Genomic DNA, 20,756 nt, shown 5'->3' on the forward strand with positions numbered 1-20,756 from the left:
GATGATGCCCAAAGTCGGTGGCCCCAGGGAAAAGAAACGCCGATTAGTGGCGACCGTGGTTCAGGCAAAGCAGCTTTACGCTGCACCTGCATGGGCTGAGTCCCTAAAGAACCGCGGCATCTCTGATGAGCTACTCTCTGCGCAGGGTGGTTGTGCGCGGAGAGTAGTTTCAGCCTACAGAACAGTTTCAACGAGCGCTGCTTTGGTTCTTGCGAGCCTTCCGCCAGTAGATTTACTGGCGAGGGAAAGACAGGAAGTCTTCCAACTCAATAAACATCGAGCTTCCTCGCAAGAACAACAGAGTAGAAATCTCCTCAAAGCGGTTATCCGAAAAGAGGCGAGATGTAGACTCGTTGAAAGATGGCAAGAGAGATGGGATGGGGATCCTAAAGGAAGGTGGACATACCGCCTGATCCCCAACCTCGCCACTTGGCTCGACAGAAAGCACGGAGAAGTTAGCTACTACCTGACCCAAGTGTTGTCAGGTCACGGATGTTTCCGACAGTACCTTCATAGGTTCAAGATTAAGAGAGAAGCAAAATGCGCCTACTGTGACGCTTCAGTAGATGACGCGGAGCATACTCTCTTTCATTGCGGGCATTGGAACCATGATAGAATGGCTATGTTCACGGCAGTTGGCTTTGAAATCAACGTCGATAACATGGTGTCTACCATGGTTCAAAACGTGGACTCCTGGAGGCATATTGAAACTTTCATTATTAAAATAATGGGGGAAAAAGATAGAGACGGAAGACGAGGTTGACCGGAGGAATCCAATGCTCATCGGTGTGGGAGCGTGGGGGGAGGAAGGCAACTAGTTTTTCCTCCCACCCACGCTCCCACATTGTATGGGTGGATTAAAAGCACGCTAATGAGTAGGACAAGGGGACAACCACTTGCGAAGTTCAAGGCCTGACAGTAGTACCGCATGTGGATCAAATGTCCCAAAATAAGACGGGAGTGGTTTTTAGTTGGTCGACCAAAACAAGAGCGGTCATCCCCACATAACCTGAAATTCATTGCTCAGGTATCTGAATTCACAGATTTTCCACTTCCGACAACAAAAAAAAAAATAATAATAATAATAATAATAATAATAATAATAATAAATGCAGCACTAAGAGAAAAGCTGGGTAAACCTGACCTGAAGATGGAGTGTCGACTTTTGCCGCGCTACAGAGGAACTAAGGTTGCTCTAGTACGTCTGACAGAGGCAGAAAGTAATACTCTGCTAAAGCTTGGTAAAATAAAAATCGGATGGATAAATGCTCCAATTCGCGAGCATGTTGAAGTAGCTAGGTGCCAAAAGTGCCTAGCATACGGACACTTAACCCGAACCTGCAAAGGCCCCGACAGAAGTAAAAACTGTCGGAGATGCGGCGGAGAGGGACACCTCGCGAAGAGCTGTAAAGTTAAGCCGAAGTGCCTTACGTGCTTGGACCTGGGGTAGCCAGAGACGGATCACGATTCCGGAAAGAGAGCCTGCCCAGTTTACAGAGAAGAACTGCAAAAGATTAAAAGGGCAAATCCTTAAAATTTTTGCAGGTCAACCTGCATACAAGTAAGGATGCACAGTTGCTCCTAATGCAAACAGCAAGGGAAAATGAGGTCGATATCCTGTTCTGCAGTGAGCAGTATCAAGGAAGCGACCTCGCCCCTTGGTATCAGGATAAGGCGAAGAGAGCCGCCATAAAGATGTGCAACCCAGAATTGCGGGTTGACAAGTTTCTGGAGACGAGCAGTGGGTTCGTGTGGATAGAGGTAGCTAATATACGTATGTATAGCTGCTACTTCTCACCCAACGACCCACTGACAAACTTCGAAGCCAATATCGAAGACCTAGAAGCGAGCCTCACAGAATCCAGGCTGGATGTCATCATCACTGGCGATTTTAACGCAAAGTCGCCAGAGTGGGGTGAGACGAGACTCGACAAGAGAGGAATTCGTATTGGAGAAATGATTTCCAGAAACGACTTATTAGCTGTGAACCAAGGCAATACATGGACTTTTAGACGAGGTGCGATCGGATCAATTATAGATCTAACGATCGCATCGTCTAAACTATTTAGCCGCATAAGCGACTGGCGGGTCTCAGAGGAATATACCGCAAGTGACCACCAGTACATTGAGTTCTCAGTCTCGATGGGAGGCACACGAGGAGAAAAAAGACAGGATGTTCCTAGTCGCAAAACCTCCTCGTGGAATATGAAGAGACTCGACAAGGAAAAGTTCGGCCGGTCCCTAAGAGAAGCCCTTTTGATTGAGGACTTGGGCTGGGTGAAGAGGCCGAGCAGTCTGGATGGGAAGGTGCGAGCGGTGAGAAACATGATAGTCACCGCTTGCAATGCGTCAATGCCACGCAAAGGCGCCATTCCCGTAAGAAAATCCTTGCACTGGTGGTCAGAGGAGCTAGCCTCCTTGAGGAAGGAATGCCTCAAAGCAAGAAGGACATATACCAGATCTAAGGGAGATCCCTTGCTGAAAGAGGCTTTCATGGAGGCGAGAAAGAACCTCAAGAAAGAGATCCGCAAGTCGCGACGCCGTAGCTAGAAGGACCTAATCGAGGAAGTCGATAAGGACCCATGGGGTCTGGCTTTTAAAATCGTTACTAAGAAATTAGCGACGAGGCAAAAGACCCCCGGCCTGGACAATCCCGATTGGGTCAGAAAGATAATAAATTCTTTGTTTCCTCCTGCGGAACCATACCTTAGAAGGGACTGGAGTTTTTGCAAAGTCGAAGAGGAAGAACTCTTCACACTTAGTGAACTGCAAAAAGCAGGCAAAAGATTGAAAACAGGCAAGGCGCCTGGAATCGATGGGATAAGTAACGAGATCCTAAAGTTGGTAATCGACACTTCACCCCAGATTCTGCTTCGATGCTTCAATCTTTGCCTTGAGAGAGGAGAGTTCTTCCGCGACTGGAAGCGACAGAGGTTAGTCCTCCTGAGGAAAGGTGAAAAACCTCTAGATAAAGTCTCATCATACAGGCCTATATGCCTGCTAGATACGATGGGTAAACTTCTAGAGGATATGGTTCTGCAGAGAATGCAAAGCCACTTGACCGGAGAGAATAATCTATCGGATCACCAATTTGGTTTCCGTAAAGGCAAGTCCACAGTTGATGCCATCCAGGCAGTTGTGGACATAGCCAAAGTAGGAAAAAACAAATTGGGACCTGGGAAAAAGAAGAGCTTCTGCGCGTTGGTAGCAATTGACATACGCAACGCGTTTAATTCCGCAAGATGGAAAGATCTCATCGAGTCGATGGAAAAGAAAAACATGCCGCCCTACTTGTTGCGGATAATGGATAATTATCTTAGCGACAGGTGGGTTATATATGAGGGAGACACCTGCACTCTCAAGGAAGAGATGCAGCGTGGGGCTCCTCAAGGCTCGAGGGTGGGTCCATTTGTATGGAATGTATCTTACGATGATTTTCTGCGAATGGATCTGCCCGAAGGTGCGGTGATCATCGGCTTTGCGGACGACGCGTTATTCGTGTGCACTGCCGAAAGTGAGGAGGCTCTTGGGACATTGGTGAACGAATGTCTGCGACTAGCTAAAAGCTGGCTGGATACCAGAGGTCTTGAAATGGCCCTGGAAAAGACCGAGGCACTGCTGGTCACAGACAGACGTGGTTATGAGCTCCCACGAATCGTGATAGACGGATTCGAGGTCAAGTGGAGTAAGCAAATTAAATATCTTGGTGTGGAGTTGGATGGAAGGTTAAACTTCCACCACCACATGGCTACGGCGTCAAATAAGGCGATCGAGTGTGCGGCTAATCTTTCACGGTTAATGCCGAATGTAGGCGGACCCCGTGAACACAAGCGGAGACTGGTGGCAAGTGTCGCCCACGCTAAAATGCTCTATGCAGCACCAGCGTGGGCCCCATCTCTGAGGTGCAAAAGATGTGTGACCATCTGTGAAAAGATACTGTCGGCGCAGAGATCGATAACAACGCGTATCATCTCTGCATATAAGACAGTATCTACGAGTGCTGTGCAGGTCCTTGCAATTGTCCCGTCAGCAGATCTTTTGGCGAGGGAAAGGTAAGAAATGTTTCTCTTTTCTAAAGAAAGAAGTTCCTTTGATGAGGAATTAAGACCAAGCAAGGGCCTGATTCGCAAAGAAGCGAGGCACAGGCTCATAGAAAGATGGCAAGAAAGATGGGATGGTGAGGAAAAAGGTCGATGGACTTATCGCCTTATCCCGGCACTCGCCACCTGGATAAATAGGAAACACGGTCAGGTTTCCTATTATATGACTCAGGCGCTCACAGGTCACGGGTGTTTTAACTCGTACCTGTGTCGCTTTAAATTACGCGAGAACGAGGTGTGTGCATATTGCCAGTTCCCTGAGGACAACGCGGAGCACACCCTCTTCTCATGCAAGAAATGGGACTTGGAGAGGCGGGCCATGTTCGAAGGTGTAAACAGTCAAGTTACACCGGAGAACATGGTATCGCTGATGACCCAGTCAGAGGAGAATTGGCGGCAAGTCGAGAACTTCATAATCTCGGTTATGTCGAGGAAGGATCTCGACGGCCGCCAAAAAGCGTAATTTAAACAGCTTTTAATTTATTCGTTTGTTTTTTATTAATTTATTTTGTGATTTATTTGTCCTTATACATTTTTTAATTGTTTGTGTTTTTTTTTATTATTCATCTTTGTACAGTTTTATGTTTTCAATTTTTTATACGCGTTTATTTTTTCTTTTTTTTATATATCCGTTTATAATTTTATCTTTTGATTTTTTACACTTAATTACACATTTGTTATTTTTAATTATTGTTGTGCTGTTAATTCCGCTTTATATTGAAATAGTTTTAAATTTTTAACTATTAACGCAGGATAACCGCAGAGAAAAGCAGAAAGTCACATTAGCGACAGAGTTGGATCGCCACCCTCGAAGGCTAAAGTCTTACGACAGTTCCGAGGGAGGGTAAAGGGCTCCAGAAGAAGGGTTACGGGTTTTAGTGGGTCGGGCTGGCAGTAGGTCGCCAGTTTATTAAATTTATTATTTTATATATTTATTTTTCAATTTCTTTTTTTATCTCCTTTTGTTTTATCACACCAACCCCACATAACCTTGGAGTGCGGAATCCAAGGTATCTGTAGGCAGATTTCCCAAAATTCCCTAAGCAAAAAAAAAAAAAAAAAAAAAAAAATAATAATAATAATAATAATAATAATAATAATAATAATAATAATAATAATAATAATAATAATAATAATAATAATAATAATAGGGATTCAAGCGCCAAAAGAACGTCAGTCGGGAAATCCAGGATGGCGTGACGGTTTTGGAAGGTGCGTTTGAGATAATCTGTAGGAATTTACGTTTTATCCCCAAGCCTTTCATAGACCAGGAGCCGCAACACCCAACTGTGGTAGCTCCACAGCAGACGGAGAGCACTACTGCACCTCTGAACGGCGCAAAGACATGTCCTAATAAGGCAAAAGGCGTTAATAAACGCCCCAGGGAAGGTACAAGCCCAGATGCGAGTCCGCGACGGGCGACTCAAGGCGGGAAGAGAATTAAGCGAAAGGAGGCTCCACAGCTTGGTTCTGAGTCGCTGGTTGGAGCAAGAAAGGTGCCCTCAAACAGTCCTGGCAAGTCGTATGCTGAGACCGTCTTGAGGGACGGAGCGGACAATGGAGACGGTTTCAAGTTTGTTAAAAACAAGGAGAAACGGACTCCAAAAGAGAAACCCTCAGGTGAGAAAAAGGAGCTTCCAAAGCCCCCTTTGAAGCTAAGGAGCACGGAAGCTGTTAAAATTACGGCAAGCGACCCAAAGTTTTATGAGGGTATCTTGCCGCTAATAAAAGCAAAGGTAAACCCAGAAGATACGGGTACCGTGATCCGGAAAATCAGGAGAACTTTTAAACAGGAGGTTCTCGTGATAGTGAAAAAGGGCGGAGAGACCTTAAAATTTGCAGATGCACTGTCTTCGGCCCTGCATGGTAAAGCTGAGGTCACACCTCTAGTGAATAAAAGGTCTCTAGAGATTAAGGATTTGGACGAAGCCACCTCAGAGGATGAGGTAAATGCAGCACTAAGAGAAAAGCTGGGTAAACCTGACCTGAAGATGGAGTGTCGACTTTTGCCGCGCTACAGAGGAACTAAGGTTGCTCTAGTACGTCTGACAGAGGCAGAAAGTAATACTCTGCTAAAGCTTGGTAAAATAAAAATCGGATGGATAAATGCTCCAATTCGCGAGCATGTTGAAGTAGCTAGGTGCCAAAAGTGCCTAGCATACGGACACTTAACCCGAACCTGCAAAGGCCCCGACAGAAGTAAAAACTGTCGGAGATGCAGCGGAGAGGGACACCTCGCGAAGAGCTGTAAAGTTAAGCCAAAGTGCCTTACATGCTTGGACCTGGGGAAGCCAGAGACAGATCACGATTCCGGAAAGAGAGCCTGCCCGGTTTACAGAGAAGAACTGCAAAAGATTAAAAGGGCAAATCCTTAAAATTTTTGCAGGTCAACCTGCATACAAGTAAGGATGCACAGTTGCTCCTAATGCAAACAGCAAGGGAAAATGAGGTCGATATCCTGTTCTGCAGTGAGCAGTATCAAGGAAGCGACCTCGCCCCTTGGTATCAGGATAAGGCGAAGAGAGCCGCCATAAAGCTGTGCAACCCAGATTTGCGGGTTGACAAGTTTCTGGAGACGAGCAGTGGGTTCGTGTGGATAGAGGTAGCTAATATACGTATGTATAGCTGCTACTTCTCACCTAACGACCCACTGACAAACTTCGAAGCCAATATCGAAGACCTAGAAGCGCCTAAGAAAAGGCGAAAAACCTCTGGATAAAGTCTCGTCGTACAGGCCTATTTGCCTGTTAGATACGATGGGTAAACTTCTAGAGGATATGGTTCTGCAGAGAATGCAAACCCATTTGACCGGAGAGAATAGTCTATCCGATTACCAATTTGGTTTCCGCAAAGGCAGGTCCACGGTTGATGCCATTCAGGCAGTTGTGGACATAGCCAAAGCGGGAAAAAACAAATTGGGACCAAAGAAGAAGAAGGGCTTCTGCGCATTGGTGGCTATTGACATACGTAACGCGTTTAACTCCGCACGATGGAAAGATCTCATCCAGTCGATAATGGAGAAGAGAATACCGCCCTACTTGTTGCGGATAATGAATGATTATCTTAGCGACAGGTGGGTAATCTATGAGGGGGACAACTGGACTCTGAAGGAAGAGATGCAAAGTGGTGCCCCCCAAGGCTCGAGGGTGGGACCATTCGTGTGGAATGTATCCTATGATAACTTCCTGCGAATGGGTCTACCTGAAGGCGCGGTCATCATCGGCTTTGCGGACGATGCGTTGGTCGTGTGCTCAGCCGAAAGCGAGGAAGCCCTTGGGACATTGGTGAACGAATGTCTGCGGCGAGTTAAAATCTGGTTAGATGCCAGAGGTCTTCAAATGGCCTTGGAAAAAACCGAAGCTCTGCTCGTCACAGACAGACGTGGTTATAGTTTCCCACAAATCGTGATAGACAAATTCGAGGTCAAGTGGAGTAAACATATTAAGTATTTAGGAGTGGAGCTCGATGGAAGGTTAAACTTCCATTACCATATAGCGACGGCCTTGAATAAGGCGATAAAGTGTGCGTCAGACTTGGCACGACTTATGCCAAACGTTCGCGGACCACGTGAAAGGAAAAGGAGACTGGTGGTTAGTGTTGCCCACGCTAAGCTGTTTTACGCAGCAGCAGCGTGGGCTCCCTCACTTAAAACAAGAAGCAAAACCATTTGCGATAATATGCTGTCTGCGCAGAGATGTGTTACTACCCGTATCGTTTCTGCGTATAAGACGGTCTCGACGAGCGCTGTGCAAGTCCTTGCAAGTGTCCCGCCCGCAGATCTTATGGCAAGGAAAAGGGAGGAAGTATTTCTTCTTTTTAAAAGAAGAAATAATCCCGAGTACCCGGAAGAGAAAAGACCTAGCAAGGACTACATCCGCAAATACGCGAGAAACAGACTTATCGAGACATGGCAGGACAGATGGGATAGGGAGGAAAAGGGTAGATGGACCTATCGTCTGATTCCAACACTCACCACCTGGATAAACCGAAAACATGGAGAAGTCTCCTATTATTTGACTCAGGCGCTCACAGGTCACGGGTGTTTTAACTCGTACCTGTGTCGCTTTAAATTACGCGAGGACGAGGTGTGTGCATATTGCCAGTTCCCTGAGGACAACGCGGAGCACACCCTCTTCTCATGCAAGAAATGGGACTTGGAGAGGCGGGCCATGTTCGAAGGTGTAAACAGTCAAGTTACACCGGAGAACATGGTATCGCTGATGACCCAGTCAGCAGATAATTGGCGGAAAGTCGAGAACTTCATAATCTCGGTTATGTCGAGGAAGGATCTCGACGGCCGCCAAAAAGCGTAATTTAAACAGCTTTTAATTTGTTTATTTGTTTTTTATTAATTTATTTTGTGATTTATTTGTCCATATACATTTTTTTTAATTGTGTGTGTTTTTTTATTCATGTTTGTACAGTTTTGTTTTCAATATTTTATACGCGTTTATTTTTTCTTTTTTTTATATATCCGTTTATAATTTTATCTTTTGACTTTTTAAACTTCTTAAAAAATTTTGTTTTTTATTGTTGTTGTGCTGTTAATTCCGCTTTTATATTGAAATAGTTTTAAATTTTTTAACTATTGACGCAGGAGAACCGCAGACACAGAACAAAGTCGCAGCAGCGATAGAGTTGGAGCGCCTCCCTCGAAGGCTAAAGTCTTACGACAGTTCTGAGGGAGGATAAAGGGCTCCAAAAGAAGGGTTACGGGTTTTAGTGGGTCGGGCTGGTAGTAGTTTGCCAGTTAATTAAATTTCTTATAACATTTCTTTATTTATCTTTTTTTATATTCCCTTTTTTTTTTTTTCTTATTTTACCAACCCCACATAACCTTGGAGTGCGGAATCCAAGGTATCTGTAGGCAGATTTCCCAAAAGTCCCTAAGCAAAAAAAAAAAAAAAAAAAAAAAAATAATAATAATAGTAATAATAATAATAATAATAATAATAATAATAATAATAATAATAATAATAATAATAATAATAATAATAATAATAATAATTTCAAGGAGGCGAAAAAGGACCTCAAGAAAGAGATCCGCAAGTCGCGACGCCGTAGCTGGAAGGACCTAATCGAGGAAGTCGATAAGGACCCATGGGGTCTGGCTTTTAAAATCGTAACTAAGAAATTAGTGACGAGGCAAAAGACCCCCGGCCTGGACAATCCCGATTGGGTCAGAAAGATAATAAGTTCTTTGTTTCCTCCTGCGGAGCCATACCTTAGAAGGGACTGGAGTTTTTGCAAAGTCGAAGAGGAAGAACTCTTCACACTTAGTGAACTGCAAAAAGCAGGCAAAAGATTGAAAACAGGCAAGGCGCCTGGAATCGATGGGATAAGTAACGAGATCCTAAAGTTGGTAATCGACACTTTACCCCAGATTCTGCTTCGATGCTTCAATCTTTGCCTTGAGAGAGGAGAGTTCTTCCGCGACTGGAAGCGACAGAGGTTAGTCCTCCTAAGGAAAGGTGAAAAACCTCTAGATAAGGTTTCATCGTACAGGCCTATATGCCTGCTAGATACGATGGGTAAACTTCTAGAGGATATGGTTCTGCAGAGAATGCAAGGCCACTTGACCGAAGAGAATCGTCTGTCCGATCACTAATTTGGTTTCCGTAAAGGCAAGTCCACAGTTGATGCCATCCAGGCAGTTGTGGACATAGCCAAAGCAGGAAAAAACAAATTGGGACCTGGGAAAAAGAAGAGCTTCTGCGCGTTGGTAGCAATTGACATACGCAACGCGTTTAATTCCGCAAGATGGAAAGATCTCATCGAGTCGATGGAAAAGAAAAACATGCCGCCCTACTTGTTGCGGATAATGGATAATTATCTTAGCGACAGGTGGGTTATATATGAGGGAGACACCTGCACTCTCAGGGAAGAGATGCAGCGTGGGGCTCCTCAAGGCTCGAGGGTGGGTCCATTTGTATGGAATGTATCTTACGATGATTTTCTGCGAATGGATCTGCCCGAAGGTGCGATGATCATCGGCTTTGCGGACGACGCGTTGTTCGTGTGCACTGCCAAGAGTGAGGAGGCTCTTGGGACATTGGTGAACGAATGTCTGCGACTAGCAAAAAGCTGGCTGGATACCAGAGGTCTTGAAATGGCCCTGGAAAAGACCGAGGCACTGCTAGTCACAGACAGACGTGGTTATGAGCTCCCACGAATCGTGATAGACGGATTCGAGGTCAAGTGGAGTAAACAAATTAAATACCTTGGTGTGGAGTTGGATGGAAGGTTAAACTTCCACCACCACATGGCTACGGCGTCGAATAAGGCGATCGAGTGTGCGGCTAATCTTTCACGGTTAATGCCAAATGTTGGCGGACCCCGTGAACAAAAAAGAAGACTGGTGGCGAGTGTCGCCCACGCTAAAATGCTCTATGCAGCACCAGCGTGGGCCCCATCCCTGAGGAGTAAAAGATGTGTTACCATCTGTGAAAAGATACTGTCGGTGCAGAGATCGATAACAACGCGTATCATCTCTGCATATAAGACGGTATCTACGAGTGCTGTGCAGGTCCTTGCAAGTGTCCCGCCAGCAGATCTCTTGGCGAGGGAAAGGGAAGAAATGTTTCTCTTTTCTAAAGAAAGCAGTTCCTGGGATGAGGAATTAAGACCAAGCAAGGGCCTGATCCGCAAAGAAGCGAGGCACAGGCTCATAGAAAGATGGCAGGAAAGATGGGATGGTGAGGGAAAAGGTCGATGGACCTATCGCCTTATCCCGGCACTCGCCACCTGGATAAATAGGAAACACGGTCAGGTTTCCTATTATTTGACTCAGGCGCTCACAGGTCACGGGTGTTTTAACTCGTACCTGTGTCGCTTTAAATTACGCGAGAACGAGGTGTGTGCATATTGCCAGTTCCCTGAGGACAACGCGGAGCACACCCTCTTCTCATGCAAAAAATGGGACTTGGAGAGGCTGGCCATGTTCGAAGGTGTAAACAGTCAAGTTACACCGAAGAATATGGTATCGCTGATGACCCAGTCGGAAGAGAATTGGCGGGAAGTCGAGAACTTCATAATCTCGGTTATGTCGAGGAAGGATCTCGACGGCCGCCAAAAAGCGTAATTTAAACAGCTTTTAATTTGTTTGTTTGTTTTTTATTAATTTATTTTGTGATTTATTTGTCCCTATACATTTTTTTTAATTTGTTTTGTTTTTTTTATTCATCTTTGTACAATTTTATGTTTTCAATATTTTATACGCGTTTATTTTTATTTGTTTTTATATATCCGTTTATAATTTTATCTTTTGACTTTTTAAACTTCTTAAAATTTTTGTTATTTATTGTTGTTGTGCTGTTAATTCCGCTTTTATATTGAAATAGTTTTAAATTTTTTAACTATTGACGCAGGAGAACCGCAGACACAGAACAAAGTCGCAGCAGCGATAGAGTTGGAGCGCCTCCCTCGAAGGCTAAAGTCTTACGACAGTTCCAAGGGAGGGTAAAGGGCTCCAGAAGAAGGGTTACGGGTTTTAGTGGGTCGGGCTGGCAGTAGGTCGCCAGTTTATTAAATTTACTATTTTATATATTTATTTTTCTTTTTTTTATCTACTTTTGTTTTATCACACCAACCCCACATAACCTTGGAGTGCGGAATCCAAGGTATCTGTAGGCAGATTTCCCAAAATTCCCTAAGCAAAAAAAAAAAAAAAATAATAATAATAATAATAATAATAATAATAATAATAATCCCCGCCGATGGTTGTCCACTACCGAACATCATCGATGTCTTCGACGTGCTGGGAGAAGCGGATCCACTGCCAAATGTCATTGATTTCTTTGATGTACTGGGAGAAGTGGACCCACTGCCGAACATCATTGATTTCTTTGATGGGCTGGGAGAAGTGGGTCCGCTGCCAGACATGATTGATTTCTTTGATGAGTTGGGAGAAGTGGGTTCGCTGCCAGACACGACTGGCATCTTGGATATGTTCGGTAGACCTTGCCGTGGTGGCGGGGCTTTTCACTAAAGGACAACCAACAGGGTGGTACCCTGATTCTAAAACCAAAAAAAAAAAAATGATTATGAATCATAATATAAATGAATTACCCCAAGGAGGAACCCCGAAAGGGGACAATACTCCCGACGGTGTCTCTTCGAACACCGCCGCAGGCCCCACGGATTTTGGGGGGGGCCAAAACAATAACCAGCCGTTAATATATGAGACAAATGTCTCAGACCAGTTCGTGGCTATTCCGGGAATCTTCAAAAGCTTGCGCCAGGGATTCAAGCGCCAAAAGAACGTCAGTCGGGAAATCCAGGATGGCGTGACGGTTTTGGAAGGTGCGTTTGAGATAATCTGTAGGAATTTACGTTTTATCCCCAAGCCTTTCATAGACCAGGAGCCGCAACACCCAACTGTGGTAGCTCCACAGCAGACGGAGAGCACTACTGCACCTCTGAACGGCGCAAAGACATGTCCTAATAAGGCAAAAGGCGTTAATAAACGCCCCAGGGAAGGTACAAGCCCAGATGCGAGTCCGCGACGGGCGACTCAAGGCGGGAAGAGAATTAAGCGAAAGGAGGCTCCACAGCTTGGTTCTGAGTCGCTGGTTGGAGCAAGAGAGGCGCCCTCAAACAGTCCTGGCAAGTCGTATGCTGAGACCGTCTTGAGGGACGGAGCGGACAATGGAGACGGTTTCAAGGTTGTTAAAAACAAGGAGAAACGGACTCCAAAAGAGAAACCCTTAGGTGAGAAAAAGGAGCTTCCGAAGCCCCCTTTGAAGCTAAGGAGCACGGAAGCTGTTAAAATTACGGCAAGCGACCCAAAGTTTTATGAGGGTATCTTGCCGCTAATAAAAGCAAAGGTAAACCCAGAAGATACGGGTACCGTGATCCGGAAAATCAGGAGAACTTTTAAACAGGAGGTTCTCGTGATAGTGAAAAAGGGCGGAGAGATCTTAAAATTTGCAGATGCACTGTCTTCGGCCCTGCATGGTAAAGCTGAGGTCACACCTCTAGTGAATAAAAGGTCTCTAGAGATTAAGGATTTGGACGAAGCCACCTCAGAGGATGAGGTAAATGCAGCACTAAGAGAAAAGCTGGGTAAACCTGACCTGAAGATGGAGTGTCGACTTTTGCCGCGCTACAGAGGAACTAAGGTTGCTCTAGTACGTCTGACAGAGGCAGAAAGTAATACTCTGCTAAAGCTTGGTAAAATAAAAATCGGATGGATAAATGCTCCAATTCGCGAGCATGTTGAAGTAGCTAGGTGCCAAAAGTGCCTAGCATACGGACACTTAACCCGAACCTGCAAAGGCCCCGACAGAAGTAAAAACTGTCGGAGATGCAGCGGAGAGGGACACCTCGCGAAGAGCTGTAAAGTTAAGCCGAAGTGCCTTACGTGCTTGGACCTGGGGAAGCCAGAGACGGATCACGATTCCGGAAAGAGAGCCTGCCCAGTTTACAGAGAAGAACAGCAAAAGATTAAAAGGGCAAATCCTTAAAATTTTTGCAGGTCAACCTGCATACAAGTAAGGATGCACAGTTGCTCCTAATGCAAACAGCAAGGGAAAATGAGGTCGATATCCTGTTCTGCAGTGAGCAGTATCAAGGAAGCGATCTCGCCCCTTGGTATCAGGATAAGGCGAAGAGAGCCGCCATAAAGCTGTGCAACCCAGAATTGCGGGTTGACAAGTTTCTGGAGACGAGCAGTGGGTTCGTGTGGATAAAGGTGGCTAATATACGTAGGTATAGCTACATTCTCACCCAACGACCCACTGACAAACTTCGAAGCCAATATCGAAGACCTAGAATCGAGCCTCACAGAATCCAGGCTGGATGTCATCATCACTGGTGATTTTAACGCAAAGTCGCCAGAGTGGGGTGAGACGAGACTCGACAAGAGAGGAATTCGTATTGGAGAAATGATCTCCAGAAACGACTTATTGGCAGTAAACCGAGGCAATACATGGACTTTTAGACGAGGTGCGATCGGATCAATTATAGATCTAACAATCGCATCGTCTAAACTATTTAGCCGCATAACCGACTGGCGGGTCTCAGAGGAATATACCGCAAGTGACCACCAGTACATTGAGTTCTCAGTCTCTATGGGAGACACACGAGGAGGAAAAAGACAGGATGCTCCTAGTCGCAAAACCTCCTCGTGGAATATGAAGAGACTCGACAAGGAAAAGTTCGGCCGGTCCCTAAAAGAAGCCCTTTTAATTGAGGACTTGGGCTGGGTGAAGAGGCCGAGCAGTCTGGATGGGGAGGTGCGAGCGGTGAGGAACATGATAGTCACCGCTTGCAATGCGTCAATGCCACGCAAAGGCGCCACTCCAGTAAGAAAATCCTTGCACTGGTGGTCAGAGGAGCTAGCCTCCTTGAGAAAGGAATGCCTCAAAGCAAGAAGGACATATACCCGATCTAAGGGAGATCCCTTGCTGAAAGAGGCTTTCAAGGAGGCGAAAAAGGACCTCAAGAAAGAGATCCGCAAGTCGCGACGCCGTAGCTGGAAGGACCTAATCGAGGAAGTCGATAAGGACCCATGGGGTCTGGCTTTTAAAATCGTAACTAAGAAATTAGTGACGAGGCAAAAGACCCCCGGCCTGGACAATCCCGATTGGGTCAGAAAGATAATAAGTTCTTTGTTTCCTCCTGCGGAGCCATACCTTAGAAGGGACTGGAGTTTTTGCAAAGTCGAAGAGGAAGAACTCTTCACACTTAGTGAACTGCAAAAAGCAGGCAAAAGATTGAAAACAGGCAAGGCGCCTGGAATCGATGGGATAAGTAACGAGATCCTAAAGTTGGTAATCGACACTTTACCCCAGATTCTGCTTCGATGCTTCAATGTTTGCCTTGAGAGAGGAGAGTTCTTCCGCGACTGGAAGCGACAGAGGTTAGTCCTCCTAAGGAAAGGTGAAAAACCTCTAGATAAGGTTTCATCGTACAGGCCTATATGCCTGCTAGATACGATGGGTAAACTTCTAGAGGATATGGTTCTGCAGAGAATGCAAGGCCACTTGACCGAAGAGAATCGTCTGTCGGATCACCAATTTGGTTTCCGTAAAGGCAAGTCCACAGTTGATGCCATCCAGGCAGTTGTGGACATAGCCAAAGCAGGAAAAAACAAATTGGGACCTGGGAAAAAGAAGAGCTTCTGCGCGTTGGTAGCAATTGACATACGTAACGCGTTTAATTCCGCAAGATGGAAAGATCTCATCGAGTCGATGGAAAAGAAAAACATGCCGCCCTACTTGTTGCGGATAATGGATAATTATCTTAGCGACAGGTGGGTTATATATGAGGGAGACACCTGCACTCTCAAGGAAGAGATGCAGCGTGGGGCTCCTCAAGGCTCAAGGGTGGGTCCATTTGTATGGAATGTATCTTACGATGATTTTCTGCGAATGGATCTGCCCGAAGGTGCGGTGATCATCGGCTTTGCGGACGACGCATTATTCGTGTGCACTGCCGAAAGTGAGGAGGCTCTTGGGACATTGGTGAACGAATGTCTGCGACTAGCTAAAAGCTGGCTGGATACCAGAGGTCTTGAAATGGCCCTGGAAAAGACCGAGGCACTGCTGGTCACAGACAGACGTGGTTATGAGCTCCCACGAATCGTGATAGACGGATTTGAGGTCAAGTGGAGTAAGCAAATTAAATATCTTGGTGTGGAGTTAGATGGAAGGTTAAACTTCCACCACCACATGGCTACGGCGTCAAATAAGGCGATCGAGTGTGCGGCTAATCTTTCACGGCTAATGCCAAATGTTGGCGGACCCCGTGAACAAAAAAGAAGACTGGTGGCGAGTGTCGCCCACGCTAAAATGCTCTATGCAGCACCAGCGTGGGCCCCATCCCTAAGGAGTAAAAGATGTGTGACCATATGTGAAAAGATACTGTCTGCGCAGAGATCGATAACAACGCGTATCATCTCTGCATATAAGACGGTATCTACGAGTGCTGTGCAGGTCCTTGCAAGTGTCCCGCCAGCAGATCTTTTGGCGAGGGAAAGGGAAGAAATGTTTCTCTTTTCTAAAGAAAGCAGTTCCTTGAATGATGAATTAAGACCAAGCAAGGGCCTAATCCGCAAAGAAGCGAGGCACAGGCTCATAGAAAGATGGCAAGAAAGATGGGATGGTGAGGAAAAAGGTCGATGGACTTATCGCCTTATCCCGGCACTCGCCACCTGGATAAATAGGAAACACGGTCAGGTTTCCTATTACTTGACTCAGGCGTTCACAGGTCACGGGTGTTTTAACTCGTACCTGTGTCGCTTTAAATTACGCGAGAACGAGGTGTGTGCATATTGCCAGTTCCCTGAGGACAACGCGGAGCACACCCTCTTCTCATGCAAGAAATGGGACTTGGAGAGGCGGGCCATGTTCGAAGGTGTAAACAGTCAAGTTACACCGGAGAACATGGTATCGCTGATGACCCAGTCAGAGGAGAATTAGCGGCAAGTCGAGAACTTCATAATCTCGGTTATGTCGAGGAAGGATCTCGACGGCCGCCAAAAAGCGTAATTTAAACAGCTTTTAATTTATTCGTTTGTTTTTTATTAATTTATTTTGTGATTTATTTGTCCTTATACATTTTTTAATTGTTTGTGTTTTTTTTTTATTATTCATCTTTGTACAGTTTTATGTTTTCAATTTTTTATACGCGTTTATTTTTTCTTTTTTTTTTATATATCCGTTTATAATTTTATCTTTTGACTTTTTACACTTAATTACACATTTGTTATTTTTAATTATTGTTGTGCTGTTAATTCCGCTTTATATTGAAATAGTTTTAAATTTTTAACTATTAACGCAGGATAACCGCAGAGAAAAGCAGAAAGTCACATTAGCGACAGAGTTGGAGCGCCACCCTCGAAAGCTAAAGTCTTAAGACAGTTCCGAGGGAGGATAAAGGGCTCCAGAAGAAGGGTTACGGGTTTTAGTGGGTCGGGCTGGCAGTAGGTCGCCAGTTTATTAAATTTACTATTTTATATATTTATTTTTCTTTTTTTTATCTCCTTTTGTTTTATCACACCAACCCCACATAACCTTGGAGTGCGGAATCCAAGGTATCTGTAGGCAGATTTCCCAAAATTCCCTAAGCAAAAAAAAAAAAAAATAATAATAATAATAATAATAATAATAATAATAATCATAATAATAATAATAATAATAATAATAATAATAATAATAATAATAATAATAATAATCCCCGCCGATGGTTGTCCACTACCGAACATCATCGATGTCTTCGACGTGCTGGGAGAAGCGGATCCACTGCCAAATGTCATTGATTTCTTTGATGTACTGGGAGAAGTGGACCCACTGCCGAACATCATTGATTTCTTTGATGGGCTGGGAGAAGTGGGTCCGCTGCCAGACATGATTGATTTCTTTGATGAGTTGGGAGAAGTGGGTTCGCTGCCAGACACGACTGGCATCTTGGATATGTTCGGTAGACCTTGCCGTGGTGGCGGGGCTTTTCACTAAAGGACAACCAACAGGGTGGTACCCTGATTCTAAAACCAAAAAAAAAAAAAAATGATTATGAATCATAATATAAATGAATTACCCCAAGGAGGAACCCCGAAAGGGGACAATACTCCCGACGGTGTCTTTTCGAACACCGCCGCAGGCCCCACGGATTTTGGGGGGGGCCAAAACAATAACCAGCCGTTAATATATGAGACAAATGTCTCAGACCAGTTCGTGGCTATTCCGGGAATCTTCAAAAGCTTGCGCCAGGGATTCAAGCGCCAAAAGAACGTCAGTCGGGAAATCCAGGATGGCGTGACGGTTTTGGAAGGTGCGTTTGAGATAATCTGTAGGAATTTACGTTTTATCCCCAAGCCTTTCATAGACCAGGAGCCGCAACACCCAACTGTGGTAGCTCCACAGCAGACGGAGAGCACTACTACACCTCTAAACGGCGCAAAGACATGTCCTAATAAGGCAAAAGGCGTTAATAAACGCCCCAGGGAAGGTACAAGCCCAGATGCGAGTCCGCGACGGGCGACTCAAGGCGGGAAGAGAATTAAGCGAAAGGAGGCTCCACAGCTTGGTTCTGAGTCGCTGGTTGGAGCAAGAGAGGCGCCCTCAAACAGTCCTGGCAAGTCGTATGCTGAGACCGTCTTGAGGGACGGAGCGGACAATGGAGACGGTTTCAAGGTTGTTAAAAACAAGGAGAAACGGACTCCAAAAGAGAAACCCTTAGGTGAGAAAAAGGAGCTTCCGAAGCCCCCTTTGAAGCTAAGGAGCACGGAAGCTGTTAAAATTACGGCAAGCGACCCAAAGTTTTATGAGGGTATCTTGCCGCTAATAAAAGCAAAGGTAAACCCAGAAGATACGGGTACCGTGATCCGGAAAATCAGGAGAACTTTTAAACAGGAGGTTCTCGTGATAGTGAAAAAGGGCGGAGAGATCTTAAAATTTGCAGATGCACTGTCTTCGGCCCTGCATGGTAAAGCTGAGGTCACACCTCTAGTGAATAAAAGGTCTCTAGAGATTAAGGATTTGGACGAAGCCACCTCAGAGGATGAGGTAAATGCAGCACTAAGAGAAAAGCTGGGTAAACCTGACCTGAAGATGGAGTGTCGACTTTTGCCGCGCTACAGAGGAACTAAGGTTGCTCTAGTACGTCTGACAGAGGCAGAAAGTAATACTCTGCTAAAGCTTGGTAAAATAAAAATCGGATGGATAAATGCTCCAATTCGCGAGCATGTTGAAGTAGCTAGGTGCCAAAAGTGCCTAGCATACGGACACTTAACCCGAACCTGCAAAGGCCCCGACAGAAGTAAAAACTGTCGGAGATGCGGCGGAGAGGGACACCTCGCGAAGAGCTGTAAAGTTAAGCCGAAGTGCCTTACGTGCTTGGACCTGGGGAAGCCAGAGACGGATCACGATTCCGGAAAGAGAGCCTGCCCGGTTTACAGAGAAGAACTGCAAAAGATTAAAAGGGCAAATCCTTAAAATTTTTGCAGGTTAACCTGCATACAAGTAAGGATGCACAGTTGCTCCTAATGCAAACAGCAAGGGAAAATGAGGTCGATATCCTGTTCTGCAGTGAGCAGTATCAAGGAAGCGACCTCGCCCCTTGGTATCAGGATAAGGCGAAGAGAGCCGCCATAAAGCTGTGCAACCCAGAATTGCGGGTTGACAAGTTTCTGGAGACGAGCAGTGGGTTCGTGTGGATAGAGGTAGCTAATATACGTATGTATAGCTGCTACTTCTCACCCAACGACCCACTGACAAACTTCGAAGCCAATATCGAAGACCTAGAAGCGAGCCTCACAGAATCCAGGCTGGATGTCATCATCACTGGTGATTTTAACGCAAAGTCGCCAGAGTGGGGTGAGACGAGACTCGACAAGAGAGGAATTCGTATTGGAGAAATGATCTCCAGAAACGACTTATTGGCAGTAAACCGAAGCAATACATGGACTTTTAGATGAGGTGCGATCGGATCAATTATAGATCTAACAATCGCATCGTCTAAACTATTTAGCCGCATAACCGACTGGCGGGTCTCTGAGGAATATACCGCAAGTGACCACCAGTATATTGAGTTCTCAGTCTCGATGGGAGACACACGAGGAGGAAAAAGACAGGATGCTCCTAGTCGCAAAACCTCCTCGTGGAATATGAAGAGACTCGACAAGGAAAAGTTCGGCCGGTCCCTAAGAGAAGCCCTTTTAATTGAGGACTTGGGCTGGGTGAAGAGGCCGAGCAGTCTGAATGGAAAGGTGCGAGCGGTGAGGAACATGATAGTCACCGCTTGCAATGCGTCAATGCCACGCAAAGGCGCCACTCCCGTAAGAAAATCCTTGCACTGGTGGTCAGAGGAGCTAGCCTCCTTGAGGAAGGAATGCCTCAAAGCAAGAAGGACATATACCCGATCTAAAGGAGATCCCTTGCTGAAAGAGGCTTTTAAGGAGGAAAAAAAGAACCTTAAGAAAGAGATCCGCAAGTCGCGACGCCGTAGCTGGAAGGACCTAATCGAGGAAGTCGATAAGGACCCATGGGGTCTGGCTTTTAAAATCGTTACTAAGAAATTAGCGACGAGGCAAAAGACCCCCGGCCTGGACAATCCCGATTGGGTCAGAAAGATAATAAATTCTTTGTTTCCTCCTGCGGAACCATACCTTAGAAGGGACTGGAGTTTTTGCAAAGTCGAAGAGGAAGAACTCTTCACACTTAGTGAACTGCAAAAAGCAGGCAAAAGATTGAAAACAGGCAAGGCGCCTGGAATCGATGGGATAAGTAACGAGATCCTAAAGTTGGTAATCGACACTTCACCCCAGATTCTGCTTCGATGCTTCAATCTTTGCCTTGAGAGAGGAGAGTTCTTCCGCGACTGGAAGCGACAGAGGTTAGTCCTCCTAAGGAAAGGTGAAAAACCTCTAGATAAGGTTTCATCGTACAGGCCTATATGCCTGCTAGATACGATGGGTAAACTTCTAGAGGATATGGTTCTGCAGAGAATGCAAAGCCACTTGACCGAAGAGAATCGTCTATCCGATCACCAATTTGGTTTCCGTAAAGGCAAGTCCAGGGTTGATGCCATCCAGGCAGTTGTGGACATAGCCAAAGCAGGAAAAAACAAATTGGGACCTGGGAAAAAGAAGAGCTTCTGCGCGTTGGTAGCAATTGACATACGCAACGCGTTTAATTCCGCAAGATGGAAAGATCT

The sequence above is a fragment of the Leptopilina heterotoma genome, unplaced genomic scaffold (genome assembly GCF_015476425.1).
Source record: "Leptopilina heterotoma isolate Lh14 unplaced genomic scaffold, ASM1547642v1 Lhet_444, whole genome shotgun sequence".
Lineage (NCBI taxonomy): Eukaryota > Metazoa > Arthropoda > Insecta > Hymenoptera > Figitidae > Leptopilina > Leptopilina heterotoma.